This window comes from Dasypus novemcinctus, chromosome 14 (assembly GCF_030445035.2).
Source record: "Dasypus novemcinctus isolate mDasNov1 chromosome 14, mDasNov1.1.hap2, whole genome shotgun sequence".
Classification (NCBI taxonomy): domain Eukaryota; kingdom Metazoa; phylum Chordata; class Mammalia; order Cingulata; family Dasypodidae; genus Dasypus; species Dasypus novemcinctus.
Window position 1 is genome coordinate 99,776,314 of NC_080686.1, and position 25,073 is coordinate 99,801,386.

The window sequence follows — 25,073 nt, forward strand, 5'->3', positions numbered from 1 at the left end:
CTCTAGGCCTAGTTCATATTTCAGGAACACAGACTCATAAGCATAGTCATCAGTATCAAGGTCTCATTTTTGGAAAATCCTTCTTTGTTGGTCTTTGCCATTGCCCTTGGCAGATTGTTGCTGTTCCATTGGGGAATGTGATAGAGCTCCCCTGGCTAGGAACTCAGCACTCCCTCTGTTGTCATTTGTAACAGTTATCCAAAGTTTTTTATGTCCCCTATATACATGCCCAGGAGAAGTCTCTCCCAACCATGTGTCTCCCCCCATCAATAACACCCCACACCAGTGTTCCTCCCCTGCCATAGTTGAGCCTCTCTGTGGTCCAAAACTTCAACAATTATATTGCCAAATTCAATTAATATGAAAATGAAATATAGTGATGGGTTTAAAGATTAGAAATATATATACTAATTTAGAAATACTAAGATAAAATAAAAATAAATTGGTGTAAAATAAAAATGAACAATATTATAAAGATTTGTTTTTAATGTTTTGCCTTTCATCACTGTAATAGGTGTTGCCCTGTATATACAGTGTTAAGGCATTTTCTTTCATTTTTTCCTCAGTGTCTATATCCATTCCTTTAAAAAAATTTTTTCCAATTTTTAATTTTATCTTCAAAAATGTTTTGAATCACAGTAATTCACATATACAGTGTAGAGGACTCCCATATATCCAATATCAAACCCTTTCCCCCTTCCTCAGCAATGATCTTTTTACATGTCCCTGCTACATTTGCTGCAGCTGATGTACAGATTTTGAAACATAGGTTTCAAACATGGTTCCATTTTGGTTTACATTATGGTTTATATTTTAGACTGTACAATTTTGTAAATTTTTAGTTTCCTGATGTTTTACATTATATTTTACAGTTTAGTTTATAGACTTGCATACATTTTTGGTGTATATTAACATGTCCCATATCCATTGTTACATGATCTTGTGGAGCACTGGTTTGCTTCACTCAATTTAAGGTCCTCAAAATTCATCCATGTTATCACATGTGTTTGCATTGTATTCCTTCTTATAGCTGAGTAGTATTCCATTGTATGTATATGCCACATTTTATTTTTCCATTCTTCTGTTGATGGGCATTTGGATTAATTCCAACTTTTGGCAACAGGGAATAATGCTGCTATGAATATTGGTGTGCATATATTGGTTTGGGTCCTTATTTTCAGTTCCTCTGGTTATATACCCAGCAGTGGAATTGCTGGGTCATATGGCAAATCTATAGCTAACTTTTTGAGAAACTGCCAAACTGTCCCCCAGAATGGCTGAATCCTTCTGCATTCCCACCAGCAGTGGATGAGTGTTCCCACTTCTCCACATTCCCTCCAGCACTTGTAGTCTTCTGGTTTTGTTTTTTTTTTTGATAGCTGCCATTCTCATGGGAGTAAGATGGTATTTCATCATAGTTTTGATTTGCATTTCCCTAAGAGCTAGTGATTTTTAGCATTTTTTCAAGTGCTTTTTAGCCATTTGTATTTCTTCTTTGGAGAAATGTCTGTTCAGGTCTTTTACCCATTTTTCAAGTGGGTTGTTTGTCTTTTTATTTTTGAAATACGGGAGTTCTTTATATATGGGTGATATAAGTCTCCTATCAGATATACGGTTACCCAATATTTTCTCCCATTGGGTAGGCTCTCTTTTCACTTTCTTGACAAATTCCGTCAAGGTGTGAAAGGCTTTAATTTTGAGGAAGTCCCATTTATCTGTTTGTCCTTTTGCTCCTCGTGCTTTGAGTGTGAAATAAATGAAGCCATTTCCTATTACATGGTCCTGTAGATTCTTCCCTACATTATTTTCTAAGGTGTTTATGGTCTTGGCTATTATATTTAGGTCTTTCAGCCATCTTGAGTTGATTTTTGTATAAGGTGTGAGATGGTAATCCTCTTTCCTTCTTTTGCATATGGATATCCAATTCTCTAGGCACCATTTGTTGAAGAGGTCATTCTCTCCCAGTTGAGTGGGTTTGATGGTCTTGTCAAATATCAGATGACTGTATATGTGAGGATCTATGTCAGAACTCTCAACTCAGCTCCATTGGTCAGTGCATCTATTCTTGTGCCAATACCATGCCATTTTCACTACTGTAGCTTCGTAATATGTTTTGAAGCCAGGTAGTATGATTTTTCCAATTTCACTTTTCTTTTTCAATATGTTTTGGCTATTCAGGGCCTCTTTCCTTTCCAAATAAATTCCATAGTTAGTTTTTCTAGTTCATTAACAAATGTTGTGTTGATTTTTATTGGAATTGCATTCAATATGTAGATCAGTTTTGGTAGGATAGACATCTTAATAATATTTAGTCTTCCTGTCCATGAACAGGGAATATTCTTCCATTTATTTAGGTCTTCTTTGATTTCCTTGAATAGTGTTGTGTAGTTTTCTGTGTATAAGCCTTTTACATCTTTAGTTAAATTTATTCCTAGGTATTTAACTTTTTAATTTACTATTGTAAATGGCATTTGTTTCTTGATTTCCTCCTCAGATTGCTTATCATCAGTGTACAGAAATGCTACTGATTTTTGTGGATTGACCTTATGCCCCACGACTTTACTGAAATCATTATAAGTTCTAGAAGCTTTGTTGTAGTTTTCTCAGCACTTTCTATGTATAGGATCATGTCATCTACAAATAGCAAAATTTTGACTTTTTTTTTTTTTTTAAAGATTTATTTCTATTTATTTAATTCCCCTCCCCTCCCCCGGTTGTCTGTTTTCTGTGTCTTTTTGCTGCGTCTTGTTTCTTTGTCCGCTTCTGTTGTCGTCAGCGGCACTGGAAGTGTGGGCGGCGCCATTCCTCGGCAGGCTGCTCCCTCCTTCACGCTGGGTGGCTCTCCTTACGGGTGCACTCCTTGCGCATAGGGGAGCCCCACGCGGGGGACACCCCTGTGTGACAGGGCACTCCTTGTGCGCATCAGCACTGCGCATGGGCCAGCTCCACACGGGTCAAGGAGGCCCGGGGCTTGAACCGTGGGCCTCCCATGTGGTAGATGGACGCCCTAACCACTGGGCCAAAGTCCGTTTCCCACTTCTTCTTTTTTATATATGGTTCTTGCCTCAGTGCTTGAGCAAGTACTTTTAACACAATGTTAAATAGAATTGGTGATAGTGGGCATCCTTGCCTTGTTCCTGATCTTAGAGAGAAAGATTTTAGGATTTCACCATTGTAAATGATATTAGCCCTGGGTTTTTCATATATACCCTTTATCATGTTCCAAAAGTTTTTTTCTATTCCTATCTTTTGCAGTGTTCTTATCAAGAAAGTGTACTGTATTTTATAGAATGCTTTTTCTTCATCTATAGATATTATCATGTGATTTTTCCCTCCAATCTGTTTATGTGGTGTATTACATTAATTGACTTTCTTATGTTGAACCATTCTTGCACACCAGGAATGAAACCCATTTGGTCATGGTGTATAATTCATTAATGTGTTGTTGTATGCAATTAGCAAGTATTTTGTTGAGGATTTTTGCATCTAGTTTCATTAGAGATTGTTCTGTAATTTTCCTTTCTTGTGGTGTCTTTGTTAGCCTTTGGCATTAGGGTTATGTCGGCATCATAAAATGAGTTAGGCAATGTTTCTTCTATTTTGATTTTTTGGAAAAGTTTAAACAAGATTGGTGTTAGTGCTTTCCAGAATGTTTGTAGAATTTACCTGTGAAACCACATGGCCCAGGGCTCTTCTTAGTTGGGAGGTTTTTAATGATGGATTCTATCTCTTTACTTGTGATTCGTTTGTTGAAATCATTGATTTCTTCTTTTGTCAGTGTAGGCTGCTTACATGATTCTAGGAAATGGTCCATTTCCTCTATATTGTCTTTCTTGTTGGAAGATAGGTTTTCAAAGTATCCTCTTATGATAGTATTTATTTCAGTGGAGTCAGTCGTGATATCCCCTTTCTCAGTTCTTATTTTGTGTATTTGCATTTTCTCTCTCTTTTTCTTTGTTAAACTAGCTAAGGGTTTGTCAATTACATTGATCTTCTCAAAGAACCAGCTCTTGGTTTTATTTATTGTTTCAAGTGCTTTCTTATTTTCTATTTCATTTAGTTCTGCTCTGATCTTTGTTATTTCTTTCTTCTTTCTTTGGGGTTAGTTTGTTGTTGTTTTTTACTAATTCCTCCAATTGTACAGTTAGTTCTTCAATTTTAGCTCTTTCTTCTTTTTTGAGGTATGAATTTATGGCTATGAATTCCCCTTCAGTACAGCTTTTGCTGCATCCCATAAGTTTTGATATGTTTTGTTATTATTTTTGTTAGTTTCAAGGTAGTTTTTGATTTCTGTTGAGATTTCTTCCTTGAGCCACTGTTTTTCTAAGAGTGTGGTGTTTAAATTCCATATGTTGGTGCCAAATCTGGGTCTCTGGCCCTTGCAGATTTCTAGCTTCATTCCACTGTGATCAGAGAAATTGTTTTGTTCAATTTTTAATCTTTGTGAATTCAATGAAACTTTCTCTGTGGTCTAGCATGTGGTCTATCTTGGAGAATGATCCATGTGCACTTGAGAAGAATGTATATCCTGCTGTTTTGGATGTAATGTTCTGTATATGTCTATGATGTCCAGATCTTCTAACATATTGTTCAAAGTCTTTGTTTCTTTATTGATTCTCTTTTGATATGTTCTGTCCAATGGTGACAGTCATGTGTTAAAATCCCCCACTATAATTGTTGAGGCATCTATTCCTCCCTTTTGTTTTTGCAGTGTTTGCCTCACATATGTGGAGGCACCCTTATTAGGGGTATAAATGTTTATGATTGTTCTTTCTTTTTGAAAGATTATCCCTTTCACTAACATGTAGTGTCCATCTTTGTCTCTCATAATATTTTTTTCATTTAAAGTCTATTTTGTCTGATATTAATACAACTACTCCTGCCTTTTTTTGGTTACTATTTGCCTGTAATATTGTTTTCCAGCTATTCACTTTCAATCTCCTTGAATCCCTGGGTCTAAGATATGTTTCTTGTAGACAACACATAGATGGGTCATATTTCCTTATCCAGTCTTCCAATCTGTGTCTCTTAACAGGTGAATTTAATCCATTGATATTCAGTGTTATTACTTTCAAGAAATTACTTTTATCAGCCATATTTTCTTTGGATTTGTGTTTGTCATATGTTGCTTGATTTTTTTTTTTTTTTCTCTTTTGGTTGTTTTAGTTTTTCTTACACTCTCCTCCAATTGTCTTTCCTATTTTTTCTTTCCTCCTGCCAATTCCATTTAGTATTTCTTGAAGGGCATGTTTCTTGTTGGCATACTCTCTTAGTTTCTGTTTATCTGTGAATATTTTGAATTCATCACTTTTGAATCTAGCTTTGCTGGATAGAGTATTCTTTGTTGGAAATTCTTTTCTTTTAGTACCTTGACAATGTCATATCACTGACTTTTTGCCTCCATGGTTTCAGATGAAAAATCAGCACTTAATCTTATGGAGGCTCCTTTGTAAGTGATGGTTCTCTTTTCTCTTGCTGCTTTTAGTATTTTCTCTTTGTCTTGTGCATTGGATAATTTGACATGTATTCGTCTTGGGTTAGGCCTGCTGGGATTTATGCTATTTGGGGTGTGTTGTCCTTCTTGGACAGGTATGTGCATCTCCCTCAGTAAGTTTGGGAAGTTTTCAGTCGTTATTTCCTCCAACACCCCTTCTGTCCCCTTTCCCTTCTCTTCTCCTTCTGGGATGTCTATAATGCATATGTTTGTACTTTTTGCATTGTCATTCAGGTTCCTAAGTCCCTTCTGGAATTTTTTCTATCTTTTTATCAATCAATTCTACTATCTGTTTGATACCAGATGTACTGTCTGCCAAATCACTAATTCTTTCCTCTGCTTCTTCACATCTGCTGTTATTTGCTGAGAGCGTATTTTTGATTTCTTGGATTGTGCTGTTCATTCCCATCATATCCATTATCTTTTTGTGTATGATTACAATTTCTTCTGTATTCTCCCCAAGTGTTTTCTTAATATCCTTAATCTCTTCCTTCATTTCATTACGTTGGTCCATGATACATGTTTTGAGGGCTTTAATTAGTTGTTCAGTGTTCCACTCCTCTTCCTGGTTTTTAGTTTGTTCATTGGATTGGGTCATGTTTTCTTGATTTTCGGTTTGGTTCATAGTTTTTGTTGTTGTCTGGTCCTCACTGTATGTTGATGAGTTTATTCATTTGATTAGTTTTTTTTGCGTCAGGGTTCAAATAGTTGTTGTTTTTGTGTTCATGTTAAGTCTTCCCTTTGTCACTGTTCTTCTTATTCTACTTCCTTGTTGTTGTCTAAGTTACCTTGAAGGAAAATAGTAGGGCCAGAGGGAGCAAAAAGGATAAGAGAAGAAAAAGATAATAGTAGTATTGATAGTGGATGTTAGCAGAAGAAAAATGTGAGATCTAGGAGAATGGGTATTGAATGGGTGTTAAAAAAAGTGAAAAAGTGGAGTACCTATAATGGGATAGTAAACTGAATATGGGGAGGAATATAGTATGAATTAAAAGGCCAGTGTGCTCTGGAGAGAGGTAAAGAGAAAAGAAAGGAAAATAATATAAATAGTAAATTAAAAAAAAGAAAACAGAATAGAGGTATTAGAGATAAAAGGTCAGAAATATTGGGGGCTAAATGAAGAGGTAGAATATAAGAGAAACAATAAATGATGGAGGATAGAAAGGTGTAAAGGAAAGGGGATAGAGTTGGTAGCCAAAATCAGTACACATGGGAAGTAAGAAATTGGGGAGGAGTAAGCACAGACAATAAGAATTGTTGTCTGCAGCACTTAATATAAAAAAGAGAAAAGAAGAAAGGGGGGAAGGGGATAAAGGAAAAGGGAAAAAACAAGCAAGAGAAAGAGAAAAGAAAAAAAGAAATAAAAGGGCCATGAGGGGATAAAGAGAAAGGAGAAACAAGAAAACAAGCCAACAAGAAAGACCAGACAAGTCCTCAAGGAAGGGATCCTCTTTGCAGTTGAATAAACTGCTTAGGAGTCTGACCTTCCCCCTTTCTCCCTTCCTCACTTCCCCTCTTCCAGGGCAGTAGGAAGGCTATGTGAGGGTTCCTGGAGGAGATTCAAATGGATCCTTGGTGAACCAACTCTCATCAGAAAATAATGTCTCTTAATTTCTTGAGAGAGAACACCCACCCCTTGCTAGGAACCCTAAATATGTTTCTGTAAGCCTATAAAGCAGAGCCTACTGTCCCTCTTCCTTAAGTGTGCTACAGAGAGGCTAGTTATTTTTCTGACTCCACCTTCTCCCCGACCAAGTTTCCTATCCCAGAGCGTTTAGGTAAATCAGGCTCTCTCAGCAGATTCACCTTTCCTCTTTTCCTGTCCCCACGTCAGCTGGTATGCTCCTTCAAACTCAGTAAAAGGAGGGGATCAGAAAATTGAACCTGCACTCCTTGGGCCCCTCAGCACTTCCCTCTCCTGTAGTTAGCCCGGCAGGCTAGGGCAATGCCAGATTTCTGGGAGTACTGGGTTTGGAAAACAGAGACCCAGGAGAATGTGGACTCGGGATAAATGGGTCTGTGAGATGTGGGTTGTGGGGGGTTCAGGGAACATGGGTTTATGGCTCATGCATTTAGGGGAACACAGGGCTTATTAACACTGCCTTGTGGCCAGTAGTTCTCAGGGGAAGCTGCAGCCCTTTGCCCTAGTGGGAAGGGATTTACCTTCCCACAGCTTCCGAGTTCAGGGTTAGAAACCCATAGTTCTACTTTGAAGAAGCACTAATTTTGTTGCGGTCTCTCCAGATGGACATCCAGACACCTCCTTCAGGATCACGTCACCACTCAGCTGGTCCTGGGGTCCATGTAGGTCTTCCTTGGCGAGCTGTGTGGCTGCTTTTTAGTCAGTTGGCAGGACCTTGGTAGGCCCTGCATCTACCTGCGACCTCAGGGGGACTGCAGGGTGGGGTCCCTGTTCCTAGTGGCCTGGCTCACTGTAAATGGTAAAGTCCCCTTGCTGGCCCTGAGGACAGGCACTAACTGTCTGCCAGTGGCTCCCCCTCTTGCACTCCCTCCCGCTCTCGTGCTCCTCCTGCTCTCATGCTCCTTCCTGCTCTCCCGTATTTCTTTAAATTGATTGTGATTGCATTGTTACTGATTTAAGATTTTTTAAAATATTGTAATATCTTTTTGGAATTCAGAGGGTGGAGCGTAGCTATTTAATATGGTTATGAATTCCAAAAATTGATATTGAATTATGTTTGTGAACTGGTCTGTACCTGGGTGTGATTGAGTTATGATCAGGGCTTTGATTGGGCCAAGTCATTAGGGTATTGAGTCCCCGCCCTTTAGTGGGATTCACCGATAAAAGGCATGACAAAGGACAGAGTTGAGGGTTCTTAATGCTGGGTTTTGATATTGGAGTTTTATGTTGAATTCTTAAGCTGGCACCCCAGGAAGTAAGCACACAGAGGAAAGAGAAGCAAACCCCAGGAAGAAAGGAACCTTGAACCTAGATGGAAGCAAGACCCTGGAAGGAAGGAACCCAGGAAGCCTGAACCCTCACAGACATCAGCAGCCATATTGCTCCAACATGTGAAAACAGACTTCGGTGAGGGAAGTAACTAATGCTTCATGGCCTGATATCTGTAAGCTCTTACCCCAAATAAATACTCTTTATAAAATCCAACCGATTTCTGGTATTTTGCATCAGCACCCCTTTGGCTGACTGATACAGTCCTCAATAATTGACGTTTATCTTAATAAAGGATTGCAAATCCTTGACACTTCTTGGTTAGTAGCTTCAATTAATCAACAGTTTTCAGTGTAGGGTGGCAGTGTTACATTCTGCATAAGTTCAAGATTATCAAGTCCCTGACAGAACAGGAGATTTAATATAGCCCTGTGACAAGACTGTAGGGGTACTGATGCTCTTACCATGTCAAAAGGCATGCTTTTATCTTCCCAAACAAGGGGGACTTATCAAATCATTAGCTATATCTCAATCAGGAAAGAGAGTCTTGACCTATCCTAAAAAATACTACATCTGGCTATGTAGCTAACATGGTGCTACTGCAACCTGGCTAGGTTTTTGAGAGTCCACAATTATTTCCACAAACTGTCAGATTTGTGAGCAAATTAAATGGAAGTATGTCATCACCTTGCATCTTTCAATTCTTTGAGGATGGTGCTCATCTTTGAAATTTCTCCTGGGATGCATTCCTGCTGCTGATTTAGCATCTAGTGTGGAGGAGGGCACTTTCAGGGGCTTCTACCTCCCCTTTTGTGCTATAATAGTTTTTACTCTGAAGGAAGGAATCAATGTGAGGATTCTACCAGGTTCTAAGTGTGTCGACTCCAACATGTATTTGCAAACTAGGGAAATAACCACAGGGAAGCTGGACAGCGTAATCAGACTTACTGTAAACCAACTGGGCAATAACACTCCCCATAGAGCTCATCTGAACAGGAGAGGGTTCCTGTTAAACTTTACCTCACAGAGATGCCCTCGACTTCTGATTTCCATCCCTTCAGCAGCCACTGAAGGTGCCAGATAAAATTTCTTATTCTTCTGTACTTTCTGAATTTGAAGCAGGGAAGTTTAATGGTAGCTTTAGGCAGCAAAGTTACCTGAGATGGTCATTGTGGAATGGTTGGCTGGCACCTGTGTCATGTCAGTCTCCATCATCACTGGAGCAGAACAAGAGGCATAGGTCCCCAGAGGCAGGTAAGAATGGGGATATCTGGGACATGACATAAAAGGCGTCTGGCACTGCTTCTGCTCTGACACAGATTTTCTTGGCCCATTTTCCCCTTTTTTTCTCAACCAGTTTCTTTACCCCCACCGCTTTACAGAAAAGTTCTCAAAAAATGGTATGAATATGTTATGTCTGTGATGCTTTCCCTACTATTTCCACCTGAATCCATGCCCATCACTTTTCTGATCACTCCCCTGAAACAGCTCTTACCAAGGTCTCAATTACCTCCACCTTGACAAGCACAATAGTTATTCTCAGTTCCATTCTGACATCATCTGGAACACTTGATTAGTCCTTTCATTTTATAATCCTTTAAATCATGACTTTCGAGGCACTATAATATCCTGGTTTTCACCCAACTCTATTGGTAGTTTCTTTTCATCTATTTTACTGATTTATTTTATTTATGCCGAGTGCTAAAGTTTGGACATCCCCAAAGCACAGGGCCTTGAGCATCTACTTTCTCTATAGAGTATAACTTCATTTATGATTTCCCTAGTATCATGGAAATATATATGTTGATGACACCACATTTCTTTTTCCAGCCTAGGATTCAGTACTGGACTTCCAGTGCCTTCATATCTTCATTTGCATTTCTAATAGACTTTTCAAACTCTTCCAGACCCTACATCTAACACCCATATCTATCTTTCTGGTTCTCTCCCTTTCTAATCTGCTCAACTGCTACCATTGAAACACCAGCATATCAATCTTGAATTAGCAAAATGTTCCCCATGTGGATCTGTACTTCCTCTAGTTTTGTTTCCCCACACAGTCCACTATCAACACATCATATCATTTTCTTTTCTATTGAAAACCCACCAGTGGGTCCCCATTCCAAGCACAGTAAAAGCCAACTTTCTTAGAAGCCCTTGAAAGATCCTCTGTGATCTACAGAGCATCCTTATTGTGTCTATCTTGATTTCCCGCTCCTTCTCCTCTTGCTCACTGCGTTCCAGTCACACCTCTTCCATACATCAGGTGAGCCACTGCTGCCTGTATCTTTCTTCTTTCAGGTTTCCCTGTGATCGCTTCTCACCCTTTTCATAAGTTTGCTGAAGCGACACCTTTTCACTGAGGCTTAGCCTCGTCCTTTAAAATCACAACCCTCCTCCCACTGACATGTGGTACCTCTGAATTGTCTTTTCTCCGTAATACTGCCTTTAACATACCATGCAACTTATTTGTTTTTATGTTAATCTCTCTCCCTGAGAAAAAGAAAGGTTTCTAACAGGGCTGAGTTATTGCTGTAGTTCTGGATTCAGTTGTCATCTTCACTGTTATTACAGTGCCTGGCACACAGAAATAATTCATAAATTAAGAAAAAGAAAATAAATTATCTTTCTATACCCTTATATCCCAACCAATTATTTGCATAACATAACTTCTAATATTTTGCCTTGAAGAGATATAAAGGGATATCTAAGTTTTAATTGGCCATCATTATCAATGATGTGAAACATCTTTTCATACATGTGATAGATGTGTTAAAATCAGCAATATGTAAAATGATTGCTGATATTTGCCAATGTTTGTTGAGGTTTCCATCTTTTCCTTGTTGAACTTCAGAGTGTATCTTATAGTCTAAACAAGGAATTGGCAACCTTTTCCTGTAATGGGCAGATAGTAAATTTTTTTTTTTTTTTTTTTGTGGGCAATAGGGTCTCTATCACAAATATTCAACTCTGCTGTTATAGAACCAAAACTGCAAAAGAAAACGTGTGGCTGTATTCCAATAAAATTTCATTCACCAAAACAGGTAATAGAATATTTTGGTCTCTGGGTCATAGTTTTCCAGTTCCTAATGTATATATTTGTCCCTTGTCCATTTTATACTTTGCTAATCTCTGCAAAAATTTTGTTAGCTGTCGTATTGTCTATGATATTCTTACTTGAACAGAATTTAATAATTTTGATGAAACCCAATTCTTCAAATTACTGCAATTTTGAAATTTATTTATGAACTCTTCCTCAGTTCTAAAACATAGTCCAGGGCATTTCTTTTCTTAAATTTATAATTTTACCCCTTATTTTAAATTGATAATTTATTTTAAATCTAATTCTTAAATCTAAATTGGAATGAAACTTTGTTCTGAGATTCCATTTTATGTTCCTCTATGTAATGTGTCAATTTTTCCCAACACAATCTACTGAAAAAATCTCTCCGCATTATTTTCCAGTGACATTTTAATTATAAATCAGCATCTCATATAAACCTCTATTGATCTGCTTGTTCTCTCCTCTGATCCATTGTTTTATTTTTCAGTTATTATATCCATATTCCACTATATTTATTACTGTGCTTTTGTACTATTTCAATATCTGTATGAAAATCACCATCTTCTTTCTTCTTCTTTTTAATTGTGGACTTTTTTCTTTTCTATTGCTTCATAATTTTTGGAGCAATTTTACTAAGTCCCTAAGGAAAAGAAAATCCAACAGAGTTTCTGATATGCATATTGTATTTAGTTAATATATTAATTTTGGGTAGAACTGAAAAATTTTAACTATTCAGTATTTTCAATCCAAAAAAGCTTGCATTTACTTTTAATTTATTCAATTCATTCCATGTCTTTTTATCAGAAATCTGAATATTTCTCTTAGAGGTTTATATACTTTTAGATACTTAATTTTGAATACATTATAGTTTTTTTTCATATTTGTGCTTTTTTTAGGCCTGTAAAAATAATTTATTTGGGAAATGGGGTAAAGAACAGAGCTTGCTGAGAAATAAAAGAGAAAGATGGAAATACACACCAAGATTGTGGCAGGCTCTTCTAGGCAGACAGAGCCAGTTTTTTGATATTTGAATGACATAATATTTTTTGTTATAATTTCTATTTTGTTATGGCTGCTTTTGGTAAATGCTATATTATTTTTTGTAGGTTGATTATCTGTTCAGCAAACTTGGCAAATTCTCTCATTAGTTTTAATGATTTGCCAGTTGATTCTACTTTCCCCCCTAAAGGTAGTTTTTCCCCTTATTTTCAAATCTATACATGTTTTATTTATTCTTTTTCCCTTAAAACATTTGTTAGAACCTCTAATAGAATATTAGGCAATGACACTGATAATGGACTTCATTACTTGTTCTTAACCAGAGAGAATATGAATATAGAGTTTCAAAATTAAGTATAATGCTTTTGGTAGTTTTTTGTTCAATAACACTTACCAAGGAATTTTATCATAGATGAATGTTAGGTCCTAGTAAATGTGTTTTCTCCATCACAGAATATAATAACAACATTCCTTCTAACTAATCAATCTACTATTATTAAACCATTCTTGCTTTCCTGGATTAAATCTTATTTGATCATGCTACATTTTTAAATGAAATATAGGGTCAGGAAAGCAAATATATGATTAAATGTTACTGGTTAGTTTAATATGTGAATGTGCCTGTAACTATCTTTTCATTCATTGTTCCTATCTAATTTGGCATGAGATAATACCAACCTCACTAAGTCATATAGCAAGTGTTCTTCCTTCCACTTTCTTGAACAATATGACGACCTTTTACTGGATAACCTGGCAGAGTATGAACCTTTAATGATGATATTATCTGGGGTTTAAGGGAAGGAGTCTTTGACAAGTATTTTGATTTAATAGTGTCTTGGTCTACATGAGTTTTCTATTTCTATTTTGAACAAATTTGACATTTAATATCTATCTATGAGTTACATATTTCCTCTACTCTTTAAAATTTATTAGTGTATAGTTGTTCATAAAATTATTTTTCATTCCCAGACTTATCTCCTATTCTCAATTGATAGCATCAGAGATCCACTCAACTTATTTTTCTTTTCAAAGTGTTGGAAACTGAGGCACAGTGGCCTCACAAGGAGAGACGTGCTGTCTCCATGTGCTATCTCCATGGCTACGCTTGCAACCTAAGGAATGCAGTAATTAAGAGTTCCCGGCAAATGGGATGAAGCTATTAAAGACTGAAAGAAAAGATGAGCACATATCTTTTATAGTAAATAGAACACTTAGACTTTGTACCGTGAGATAAGATTTTTTTGAATTCCTTAGACTATGAGTAATGCTGATAGTTAAATGCATATTGCTACTTCTTGTCATGTAGGCTATATGTTGCTGCTTGTTGTCACGTAGACTGGGGTATATAGAGAGCCCCTTGTAAACAATAAAGTTGTCTGATGAGTCTCTACTCCCAAACCCCCTGATCCCAGCTCTCTCGTTCTTTCTTTTTTCTTTCTTTCTTTCTCTTTCTTTCACTCTTCTTTTTCTCTTTCTTTCATTTCTGATACCCTTTGGGTCCAAATCTCCAACATCTAAGTAACATTTTGTTTTTGTTAATTCATAGTATCATTTTTGTTAATTCATAGTATCATTTTTACTTTTGTTTTTCTGTTCTTTACTTCACTTATACTGCCCTTATCTTTATTACTTTCTCTCTTTTCCTTTGGGTTTGGCTAACTGATCCTTTCCCAACATTTTTACTTTAATGTGTAAGTTATGTAATGTTGTTTGTTTGTTTTTGTCTCATGATGCATGTACTTAAAAATAAAAAATTTCTTTTCCTTACACATACTGATTTAGCTGTGGCTGTTTTTGCTTTTACTTTAAATGGTGTGTTCTTCTGTATCAATAAATATTTCATAATTGTAATTTTTCTGCCCCCACAACATCCCATTCTGCATATGTATCAAAGCCTTCTTAGATATATATACATTGTTTCCAATGTGCTACTATTCTAAATGATGTGGAAAACGTCTTTACATTTAACGTTTTCTAGGTTTATTTATGCTTTCTTTTACTTTTAAATCATATTTGGATCATGCTAGAATCCTACAACTCAAGTTAAATAATCCAAAGTTATGAGTATTGTCAAATCATTTTTAGCTTCCTGAATTAATTTTTGCAAAGCTATTATAGCAATTTATATTATTGTTGTTGATATGAGATATGACATTTTGCCACAATTGCTACTTTTTCCAATTTTGAGGAACCCACTTCTGGGAAAATGGGCCAGTTTGATTAGCCTGTCTGAATCCTTTAGCACTAAATTTGAGCAAATTTCTAAAACCTTCTGGGCCTCAGTCTTCTATTATATTAGATAGGAAAGCAGCAAAAGATATGCCAATATTTGTGTCATCTGATCCACTGCTACTTATATATTCATAGAAAAAAAGTCAAGGGCATATTTTTCAAATCGTAATAATGTATCTGAGTTTAGAACAGTGGTCCTTAATTTTTTTTCCTAAGGATCCTTTTATTAAAACCCTGAAGATCATATGCTTATGTGGGTTCTCTATTGGTAAATAATATATTAGAAAATTAAGATTAAGAAATTTAAAAATATTTATTTATTTTTAAACAACACTATTAATCTCATTACAGGTTAATATAAATAGCATGTTTTTATGAAAATATCTATATATATTTCAAAACAAAATAATGTAATGAAAAAATAGTATTACTTTAGATTTTTTAAAACATATTGACTGGCTTATAGGAGAAAGCTTGATTCTCATATTTGTTTTTGCATTTGATCTGTGATGCTATGTCTGTCTACCCATCTATTTATCTAGCTATCTGTGCCTATCATGTTTAACATATGAAGAAAATCTGGTCTCACACAGATATATAGTTGAGACAGAAAGTATATTTCAATAGCTTTTTACATAACTGTGGATATTTTTCTTTCATATTACACAAAACCAAGTATTTTTAGTTCCTTAAACGTGAGTTGCAATATGGAATGAGAAAATATTTTGTACTGTGTTATATCAGCATCGTTTGGTCTATCTTGTTTTTTGAGTAGATCTTTTACCTAGTTATAGTTTTCAAGTAGAAATGGTGTTCCATGAGAAAAGCAGCTGGTTTCCAACTCAGACACATATTAATGTGTTTTCTTGGGACGACCATTGTACTTAGACTTGTATCAGAAATGTTATATACATACCTCTTATTTATCACAGAATATTAAAAGTATATGTACTAAAATATCAAAATTTAATAAAATTAATATTTTCTTGCTTCATCAAGGAGTTTTTAAAGTGAAATAGTCTTTGTATTGGTTTCTTCGAGTGTGTGGCAATCAGAGACCAACATCTACTGGTATAGATGGTGCCACTACTCTGATCTGTGCTAAGATGCCAGAAGTTTGAGATACCATTTCTCTTGTATCATTGGTGTAAATGTCCACACAATGAACAGTTAAAATACTGTCCTATTATTATGGAAATGATACAGATGTGAAAGGGTGTTGGGGATCTCCAGTGTCCACAGGCCACACTTTGAGAATTGTTGTTGTAGAAGAGAATGAAAATATCTTTCTCTTATTCTTCCTCTTTTGAAATATGTAAATAGCACCATCTTTTTGTACATTGCACCTCCTCTTAATGTAGCCAAACTGAAACACTAGCTGATGTAGAATTTGACACAAGAAATAGAATGCTTTTAGTCATGAGAATCTAAAATATGGCATTGGGTGGGGCATAGCAGCAGGAGGGAAGGGTCTACCCATTGCAGTCTGGAAAGCTGGCAATTGATGTTAAGCAGTAACAAATCATTTATCTTTTGACTCAGACCATTCAACGACCAAGGCAAGAGTCTTAGATGACAGAATTGGGAACATTTATAATGGTGGCTCATGCTAGTTGTTTCTTGATACATGCCACAAAGTCTGACAAGAGAACAGTAAACATGTAATTCATTTCCCCACTCAGACTCATAGTAAAAGAAGGGGCTATTAATAATTATGTCTGGGCAGGGAGTATAAGTCAGGAATGCATCAAGCAAAGTGGAAAGTACATTCATATTCTACAAGACAGAGATGAACTAAGATTAGACCATGCTTCCCAGCAGAACAGCTGTAGGAAGACATAGTGGTCAAGGCTGCAGCCTCTGCTTGGAGCCTCCATTCTAACTTGAACAAAAGTCCCATTATTTGGAGCATTACAAGGTTACAAAGATAGGAAACAATAGTTTACAGTAAATTAAAAAGCATAAGAAACCACTGCAAAACAGTAATCTTAATGGAAGATCATGGCCAAAACCATTACTTTCTTTATGTAGGCCCCTGTAGACTTTGGGAGTAATAGCACAGATAATGGTGTTTCCCACCTGATCCTATTTTTTTAAGTGCCTTGCACTCCCGCTATTGGGGTAAGAAAGGTAGAAATGGATGGAGCAGAGATGTTGTCTGCTAAGAAGCAAAAATAATCAGATGGGAATAAAATGTCTGTTGTGGCAACGTCATTAGCTATGGTTATTTGCACGTAGAATTGCAAAGAGGCAAAAACATTGACAATCAACTAAGTTTTGGAGGAATCAGTTTCCAAATGAACATCACCCAAGTTATTTAGCAACTGCCTGTGCTAAAGCCTTCTTTCTCCAGAGCAAAATTAGCTGACAAGTCCTTGGATGCAGACTTGATAGAGAGGTCCTCATGACAGTTACACTTCTGGAGTTTGGGCTCCGTGCAGTAACTAATGGAAATCTAAGTTGTTTCTAGGGCTGAAGGGAGTCCATTTTAGGTTACAAGGAAAAGTGCATTTATTGTTGTTACCTTGCCAAGGAGGATATTGTGGGGGAGATTCCAGCTGTCTCTGCAATATCTGTTATATTGTAGTTCCCTTTCTTCTTACAAATAACAGAAACTTGATAATTTTTCAGACAGCCTAGCTAGGAAAAAATCCATTAATAAATGAAGAGAAATAAATTAGATTTCTGTCTTTCAGCTAGAAGTTGTCATGTGACATAATTCTGGCCAATGTGAACTAAGTTCAAGTTTCCATGAGCATGCTGGGAAAATTTAGTTTTATTGCTTCTCCTCTCTTCCTCCTACTCTTGGCTGGTATACACCTGTGGTGGCAAAAACAAGAGACTCCATCTTGTAGTCATGAAGAAATATCTAAGTAAACCACAGAGCTCTGTGTCCTAGCAATACATACAAACTACAAAATCAACATACTTTTGGCATCTTGTTACAGCAAACATAAATACCTATCATCTTTTAAGCAATTGCTCTTTGTTTTTTCTGTCAATTACAGCCACAATCAATCTTTAAATGATATAGTCTTCTAGCCAAGTTGACCCTTTGTAAAACATGGCAAATAGGCTCTTTCTCATAATTCCATATCCCACCTGTATCCTCCCAGGTGCTTTCATCCTGATCCCTATTGAATGGGATGCTAAAATCAGTGCACATACCAGAGCTCCCCAACCAAGCACTAAGGATTCCTTTATCTTTGCACTAAATGCCTAACCTGTCCTTCAAAATCGCTGTCTCTTTTTCAATTAAAAAAACATGCAATTTACCAGTGTTACATGCATCAAATTTTGTGGGAACTCTGACATAATCTTGACAGAATCCCTAATTTAACACTATGTGGTTGAATACAAAAATGAATTACAGGCTCAATGAACTGACCATATTTAGCTTTTTCTCCATATGATAGTCTTTTAGAGTTTTTACTGTGTCTCTTTCTCATTCTTCTCTACCTTCTTCTTCCAACTCTCCTTAAGATTCAACTATGACAAGAAAGAAAAAATCTATCATCAGTACATTTTTGTTATTTAAAATATATCATGTAATTGGTATTAGGTGGTTCTGAAATATGTTTCAATCACTCAATTTAGAGATGATTGATAAAAGAAGAGCAGTATATAAATAAGATTATTTTGGAATATGGTAATATTGTAAAGAAAATGAAGTAGAATGTTTTGGTGGAGTAAAGCAATGCACGTCGTTGGAATGTGAGTAATAGGATTTCAGATAGTATGCAAAAGAAGTCTTCTCTAAAAAATAGTATTTCAGTTGAGTTCTGGGGAAGGGCATTTCAGGCAGAGGGAATAATAAATGTAAAGTCCTGTGCAGGGAATTGGAAAGAGGGATATGTGATGTTAGAGGCATGGAGACCATTGTTCATACTGGGAGGTCATTGTTCAGATTTCAGGTTTTATTTTGTTTGTAATAAATCACTGGAATATTGCTTTCAACAGAATATGAGTGCTATAGTGTGGTTAATTTTAAGTCACCCCATTTGGTATACAGAGGAAATGGTGTGAGGAGAAAATGATAAGCAGAAAGATTAGTTTAAAGGACAGTCATGGATGTGGTCCAGGTGAAAGAAATAAGGAGATTTATAAACACATTTCTATTGATCCAGTGACTATAAGGGGAGATTCCAGAACTCTGGATGATGGTAGAGGCTGCAGAAGGACACCACAAACACTGAATTCAAGAAAGAGAAAAATATCAGATCCAGAACCCCTAAACCTGAAAGTGGACATGCAATGTTAAGGGAACATAGACAACAGCAAGGAAATAGAATAAGAGGAACCAAGTGTCAAAATGAAACCTTACAACACACAATAACAACAAAATAAAACTCTAGAGTAGAAAGACAAGCTAACCAACTGATAAAACTGTCAAAATAAGCAGATGGCTAGACACCAACAAAAAAATTACAAGCCATGATAAGAAACAGAAGACATGGCCCAGTCGAATGAACAAACTGAAAATCAGGAGGAGATGAAGAACATGAAACAACTAATCAAAGATGTCCAAACAAATATGAATCGACTTAATGAAGTGAAGGAAAAGACTAAGGATATTAAGAAGACACTGGGAGAACACACTTAAGAAATTGTAAACATACATAAAAAAATAACAGATATAATGGTAATGAATAGCATAATCCAAGAAATCAAAAATATTCCAAAAGCACATAAGAGCAGATTTGAACAGGCAGAGGAAAGAATTGGCAATGTGAAAGAAATACATTTGAAATCAGATAGATAGTAGAAAAGATAGATAAAAATACAGAAAAAATCCAGCAGGGAATTAGGAACTTGAATGACAACATGAAATGCACAAACATATGCATTATAGCCATTCCAAGGGAGAAAAGAGGGGAAAGGGGGCAGAAGGTGTGTTAGAGGAAATAATGGCTGAAAATTTCCCAACTCTATTGAGGGACATGGATGTACATGTCCAGGAAGTGCAGAACACTCCAAACAGTATAAATCCTAACAGACCTACCCCAAGACATATAGTTGTCAAATTGTCCAATGCTGAAGACAAAGAAAGAATACTGAAAGCAGCGAGAAAAGAGAGATCCATCATAAACAAGGGAAGTGCAATAAGATTAAGTGCTGATTTCTCATCTGAAACCATGCAGGAAGGAAGGCAGTGGTATGACTTAGCTAAGATACCAAAAGAAAACAAAAAACAAAAAACAAAAAACCTTCCAGCCAAGAATTCTCTATCCAGCAAAGCTGGCATTCAAAAATGAGGGAGAGTTTAAAATATTTATAGATAAACAGAAATTAAGAGAGTTTGTCAATAAGAAACCTGCCAATCAAGAAATACTAAAGGGAGTTCTGCAGGTTGAAAGGGGAAAAAAGGAGAGAGAGAGTTGGAAGAGAGTGTAAGAATAACTAAAAAGATAAAAGGAGAAATAAGGACAACATATGGCATACATAAACCTAAGAAAATATGGCTAATATAAGTAATTCCTTGACAGAACAACACTGAATGTTAATGACTTAACCTCTCCAATTAAGAATTACTGATTGACAGAACGGATAAGGAAATATGAACCATTTATATGCTTTCTACAAAAAAATATCTTTAGACCCAGAGATGCAAGGAGGATAAAAGTAAATGGTTGTAAAACAATTTTACATGCAAACAATAACCAAACAAGGGCAGGAATAGCTATATTAATATTTGACAAAATAGACTTTAAATGTAAAACTATTGTAAGAGACAAAGAAGGACACTATATATTAATAACAGGGTACATTTTCAAGAAGAAATAACCATCATAAACACTTCTACATCTAACCATAAAATACATAAGGCAAACACTGGAAAAACTAAATGGAGAAATAGATGCCTTTACAATTATAGTGGGGGACATTAATACAAAATTATCACCATTAGACAGAACATCTCAAAAGAGAATCAATAAAGAAACAAAGACCTTGAATAATATATTAGAGGATCTGGGCCTAATAGACCTATACAGAACAATACACCCAAATATAGTATATACATTCTGTTTGAGTGCACATGGATCATTCTCCAGGATAGACCACATGCTAAGCCACAGAACAACTCTGAATGAATTCATAAAGATTGAAGTTATACAAAGTAATTTCTCTGACCACAATGGAATGAAGCTGGAAATCAGTAAGGGACAGAGAAGCAAATTAAGAACAAAGACATGGAAGTTAAACCACACACTCTTAGGTAATCAGTGAGTCTAGAAAGAAATCACAAAAGAAATCAGTAATTACCTTGAAACAAAGGAAACTGACAACACAACATATCAAAAACCTATGGGATTCAGCAAAAGCTGTACTGAGAGGGAAATTCATAGCCTTAAATGTTTATATTAAAAAAGAAGAAAGAGCTAACATCAAGACTTAGCTGCACACCTGGAGGAACTAGAAAAAGAACAATAAACTAACCCCAAAGAAAGTAGGAAGAAGAAATTAACAAAGATAAGAGCAGAGTTAAATGAAATTGAAAGTAAAGAAAGCACTAGAGAAAATAAAACAAAGAGCTGGTTCCTTGAGAAGAATAATAAAATTGACAAACCCTTAGCTCAATTATTAAAGAAAAAAAGAAAGATATGCAAATATATAAAATAAGAACAAAGAAAGAGATATCATCTCTGATCCCACTGAACTAAAGAATATCATAAGAGGATACTTTGAAAAATTGTATGCCAATGACATGAATAGCATAGAGGAAATGGACAAATTCCTAGAAACACACAAGCAACCTACATTGATGAAAGTAGAAATTGATGAACTCAACTGACCAATTGCATGTAATGAGATTAAATTAGTCATCAAAAATTTCCCAACTAAGAAGAGCCCAGGACCAGATGGCTTCACAGGTGAATTCTACCACATTCAAGAAAGAACTGACACCAATCCTGCTTAAATGCTCCCAAAAAGTAGAAGTGGTTGAACATTATCTAACTCATTCTATGGTGTCAACATCACCCTAATACAAAAGCCAAACAAAGACATCATGAGAAAATAAAACTATAGACCAATTTTTCTAATGAACCTAGATGCTAAAACCCTCAAGACAATACTTGCTAATTTTCTTCAACAACACATCAAATGAATTATACACCATGACCAAGTAAGGTTCATTCACGGTATGCAAGAATCATGCAACATAAGAAAATCTATCAGTTTAACACATCACATAAACAGATCAAAAGACAAAGATCACATGATAATCTCTATAGATGCAGAAAAAGCTTTCAACAAAATACAGCACACTTTCCTGATAAAAACACTTCAAAAGATAGGAATAGAAGGAAACTTCTTCAACATGATAAAGAATATATATGAAAAACCCTCAGCAAACATCATATTCCATGGTAAAATCTTAAAAGATTTCATTCTAATACTGGAACAAGGCAAGTATGCCTACTGTCACTGCTCTTATTTAACATTGTATTAGAAGTACTTGCTTGAGCACTTAGATAAGAAAAATATATAAAACACACCCAAATTGGAAAGGAAGAAGTAAAAATTTCATTATCTGCAGATGACATGATCCTATATATATAGAAAGCCCTGAGAAATCTACAACAAAACTTCTAGAGCTGATACATGATTTCAGTAAAGTGGTAGGGTATAAGTTCAATGCACAAATATCAGTAACATTTCTGTACAACAATTATGAGCAATCTGAGGAGGAAATAAAGAAAAAATCCATTTATAGTAGCAGCTAAAATAATCAAATATCTAGGAATAAATTTAACTAAAGATGTAAATTACTTGTATGGAGAAAATTACACAACACTGTTAAAGGAGATCAAAGAAGATCTAAATAAATAGAAGAATATTTTCTGATCATGGATAGGGGGACTAAACATCATTAAGATGTCTATCCTACCCAAACTAATGTACAGATTTAACACAATTCCAATAAAAATTATCACAGCATTTTTTTCTGAATTGAAAAAGCTAACTATGAAATTTATTTGGAAGAGCAAGAGGCTCCAAATAGCAAAATATATATTGGAAAAGAAAAACAAAATTAGAGGAATCATGCTACCTGACTTTAAAACATACTACAAAGCCACAGTGGTCAAAACTACATGGTATTGGTGCAAGGGTATTCATACTGACCAATGAACCTGAATTGAGAGTTCTGATATGGATCCTTGGATATATAGTCAACTGATATTTTACAAGGCCACCAAGTCCATTCAACTGGGAGAGAATGCCCTCTTCAACAAATGGTGCTTGGAGAACTGGATATCCATATATATTAGTCAGCCAAAGGAGTGCTGATGCAAAAATACAAGAAATTGGTTGGTTTTTATAAAGGGCATTTATTTGAGGTAGGAGCTTACAGATACCAGGCTATAAATCATAAGTTACTTCCCTCACCATAGTCTATTTTCATGTGTTGGAACAAGATGGCTACCAATGTCTGTGAGGGATCAAGCTTCCTGGGTTCCTCCCTTCCCAGGGCTTGCTTCTTTCCAGGCTTAGGGTTCCTCTCTTCCCTGGGTTCCAGCTTCAAAATCCAACATCAAAAACCCCCAACTCTGTCCTTTGCCATGTCTTTTATCTGTGAGCTCCCACCCATCAAGGGGTGGGGACTGAATGCCCTACTGGCACAAGAGCCTTACCTGATTACTTAATCAACTAAGCCTTTGAATCAAATATAATCTAATATGCCCAGAGGAAAAGACCAGTTTACAAACAAATTTCAATATTTCTTTTTGGAATTAATCAAGTAATATCAAAACTGCTACACCATATCCAAAAGAATGAGAGAGGAACAACATCTCACACCTTATAAAAACTTAACTCTTGGTGGATCAAAGGTCTAAATATAAGAGTCAAGACAATAAATGTCTTGGAAGATAGTGGGGGAAGCCTCTACAGGTTCTTGTATTAGGAAATGGTTTAATGAACTTACACCCAAAGTACAAGCAATGAAAGAAAATGTAGACTAATGAGATCTCCACAGTATTAAAAAATTTTGTACCCCAAAGAAGTTTGTCAAGAAATTGAAAAGGCAGCCTACTCAAAAGGAGAAAATATTTGGTAACCATACATTTGATAGGGGTCTAATATCCAGCATAAATAAAGAAATCCTAAACATCAAAAATAAAGACAAACAACCTATTTAAAAAATGGGCAGGTGGTTTGAATACACAGTTCTCCAAAGAAGAAATACAAATCCATGTGCTAAAAAGCACATGAAAAGATGCTCAACATCACAAGCTATTAGAGAAATGCAAATCAATACTACAATGATATATCATCTCACCCCTATTAGACTGGTGGATATTGCAAAAACAGAGGACTATAAATGTTAGAGAGGATGTGGTGGAATGGAAACCCTTATCGACTGCTCGTGGGAATGTAGAGTAGTTCAGCCTTTGTGGAGGATAGTTTGGTGGTTCCTCAGAAAGCTAACTATAGAACTGTCAAGTGATCCAGCAATCCCACTGCTGGGTATATACCCAGAAGAATCGAAAGCAGGGACGTGAAAAGATATATGCACACCAGTGTTCATAGTGGCATTATTATCTATTGCCCAAAGTTATAAGCAACCCAAATGTCCATCAACAGAGGAACACACAAACAAATGAAATATTACTCAGCTGTAAGAAGGAATACAGTATTAACACATGGTATACCATGGATGAATCTTGAAAACCTTATGTTGAGTGAAGTAAGCCAGGCACTGAAAGACAAATATTACATGGCCTCATTGATATGAATTAAGCAAATTGAGCAGACTCACAGAGCTAGAAAGTCTAGAAGCTAGGTTTATAGGAGACAGAAAGGGAAAAGAAATTTGTGAGCCAATGCCAATATGGGCAAAATATATGATAATATGGAAGCATGTAGTTATGTAATGGATGGGCATGATGATGGAGCAGTGATACTATTGGGTTGGGGGTTGCTGATTTCTGAGAGGAAGTAGGGTGGCGAGGGTAGGACTGCCCATAGAACTAGAGGGAGGGTTGCAGGAGGGACCAGGGGAACACTGGGGAATTGTGGATATGTGATTGAAATTACAACATTGGTAATGTTCTTTTGGCAATATGGCAGAAGAGGGTTACTGATTTAGGGAGTTGGATGTTGGGACATGGCATATCTGGGGCAGGCTTCTAGGGAATATGTGAGTGTTTATCTGGTCATAGTATGTTGTGTCAGTCGGTGAAGAAACACATTAAGAGAGGAAAGGTGTTGGATTCCTATCCTGTGGAGTCCTGTTATGTTCTCAAGTAGAGGGACAGGAGTCTTGAGGGCATAGGCAGTGACTAATAAGGGAGGACAGGCCAGTATGTTAAGCCTTCAGTGCTGTTGCAAGTAACTATGAATCTTGTTCTTCAAGGAATGAAGCTTGG